Consider the following 2,877-nt stretch of genomic DNA (forward strand, 5'->3'; position numbering starts at 1 on the left):
ACATGGTTTAGATTTCTAAATAAACATTCACCTCGTCACTAGATAGACCTACTCCTGAAAAACTCGTGTCTGCGCAAGGCTTTTTGTCCCTACGAGGCCACCGTCATTTACCCGACGGGAGGGGTGAGCGAGTGAGCCCTGCAATCTAGAATTTGACCACTGATGTCACTGTTTTCAACGGTTTTCAACCCATTTTACACACTGGCCCTTTAAAGGAATTTACTTAATTTTGCTTTCAATGTTTTTGCTTATTTCATAACAATTTTACTTATTTTTCTAAGTGAAGTATTTTGATGAATTTATAAGAATTTTGCTTGTGTGTGTAATTGTTGTGAGATTTTCCTTTTTTGTTTGGAAATTTAAGGATTTAGCTCATTTCATGAGAATTTTGTACTAAAGCAAAATTCTTATGAAATAAGCAAACTCCATTACAAAAATTAATATAAATTTAATTAAGTAAATTCCTTTATGAATTTTCTTAATTTACTGTTGAATTACTTTAATGAGAAAGGAATTTATTTAATTTTTAATGTAATTTTGCTTATTTCATATGAATAATAATAATATGAATACAAATATGAACCCATATGTGTCAGAACATGAATAAAAATGAGAGGTTTATTCTATGTGGAGAGGATGTCACTTTAGGGCATGTTTCATGACCAATTAAAGACAATATGATAACAAATTTTATGACAATAAAAAATAAAACACACTCGCACAGAAACATTTAGTACTAGTACTAATACAACTTTAACAAAGTGTTTTGCCTAGTGCTGCTGTGCTGTGATTAGTTAGTAGTTGTCACATTGATGCATTGAGGTCGGACTCCGTTAGGGTAAGGTCAAAGAGGTTATGATAAGGGTTAGTATTAGCCCATCACAACACAGTAGGGCAGGACTAGACAGAACACTCTTGGAAATTCAAACCAAACCGTTATTAGAAGGAGAACTTCACATTCTGTGTTCACATATGTGCCAAATATTCAGTTTTTGTGTTTTTGTTTAATACACACAGAGATGAAATGATGAAGGTCACTGGAATAAATGTATCACTATCACCAACCATGTCAAAGAAAATAAAACCACTTGAATAAACTGAAACTGTGAATGATCTGATAATAAGTGGTTCACAAGAATTTGTTTTTTCTCTTAGTTGTGAAAATGTTGTGTTTGAAGACTAAACCACAGCTGATACATGACAACATGGCATCAGCAGAGGGTAAATATTTCTTTAAATTTATGAACAATTCTCTGTCAAAATCAGCAGGGTAGGGTTGGGTGGGTTTTAGAAACAGCTGTTTGTGGCTTGCAGCTCTATTTTTTTTCTCTCAATAAAGGCTTTATTGGCACGAAAGTTTCAAAAACAATTTTGAAGCCTCAAAGTACAGCAACCAAACATTTGGACAATACACACAAACAGTATTTTACATCAGAACTGTCTAAATTTATGTGTGTGCTCGCACTCTTAAAATAAATAATGTGGTTCTGATCTCCTCCTCCTCTCATGTCTTTTCTTAGGAACAGGTCACAGGTCAGAATATGACAGATTCATTTAGCACAAACTCCAGTGATACTTTAAGATCAACGACAAAGCTTTTGTAAAAAGTTACTTGGAGTCAGAAGTAGTCCAACATGCAGGAATCAATGGTCAGAGAACAGAGAAACTATAAAAACCTGTAAATGCACTGACTTACCCATAAAAACTGGAAGCTCATGAAAAACGAGGGACAACATGCACATCTTTGTGTTTTGTTTACATTACGGTGTGATATTTCCCTCGATATTCATCAGGTCAGAGGACACACAGGCTACAGTGAGTCAATCATCTCTCAGCAGCTGTATCTGCACCAGCCTCCTCCGAATATACACAATAACAGGAAACTAGTCCATACCCAGTGGTAGCTTTGTCACCTTCTACCTATGCCAACCCTTAATGCCTATGTGCAGTTTCACATAGATTGACCACGTCAGTGAGTAGAAACATGTGGGACAGACAGAATGACTGACTGACAGAATGACACACTGACAGTTTCCGTGATTATGTACAGCATACCATACCATGACTTAGTCATACCAAATATTAGAAAAAACAAAAAAACAAACATTGGGCCACAGGGGGAGCCACAGCGATCGGTTGCATTTTAGCCATTTTTAAGCATTTTTCTGTTGTTATAGCGCCACCCAGTTGCCAGTTAGAGTTAAATTTCTCCAGTCACCTTGAGGCGTCCTGTTCTACATATCTATCAATTTTAGTAAAACTCAATATGGCGGTTAGGCCTAGATAAGAAATTAGCTCTCTAGCGCCCCCATTTTGTTTGATCGGGTCAATAATGGAGGGGTCCCCTCAGATTATGTGTGGTCATATGCCTACCAAGTTGCGTGGTGATCTGTGAAACCCTTGAGATGTTATACACCTTTATGTGATGAGCCACGCCCTCTGCAATATTCATTGCCTTATAGAAGCTCAGTTTTAGTAAGTTTTCCAACTTTTGCCAAGAGGGAACTTTAGATATTGGTCCCTAGATTATGTTCACCCTGTTTCATGCAGATCGCTCAAACTTCCTAGGAAGAGATCGATTTTAAGTGTTTTTCAAAAAATTAAAAATCTATATAACCGGGAGTTATGGGTTCTTGAGGCAAATTTGTTCCTCATGAGGAGAGGCATCTCTGTGCAAAGTTTCATGTCTCTACGACATACTGGACATGAGATATGCCCATTCAAAGTTTGCAATTTCAATCAGTTGCTATAGCGCCCCCTTTGGCCAGTTGATGTAATATTGCTTCATTCGCATCCTCCCATGACCCTCTACCACTGTGCCAAATTTCACATGGATTGACCAAGTCAGTGAGGAGAAAAACGTGGAACAGACACAGA

The sequence above is a fragment of the Epinephelus moara genome, chromosome 10 (assembly GCF_006386435.1).
Source record: "Epinephelus moara isolate mb chromosome 10, YSFRI_EMoa_1.0, whole genome shotgun sequence".
Lineage (NCBI taxonomy): Eukaryota > Metazoa > Chordata > Actinopteri > Perciformes > Serranidae > Epinephelus > Epinephelus moara.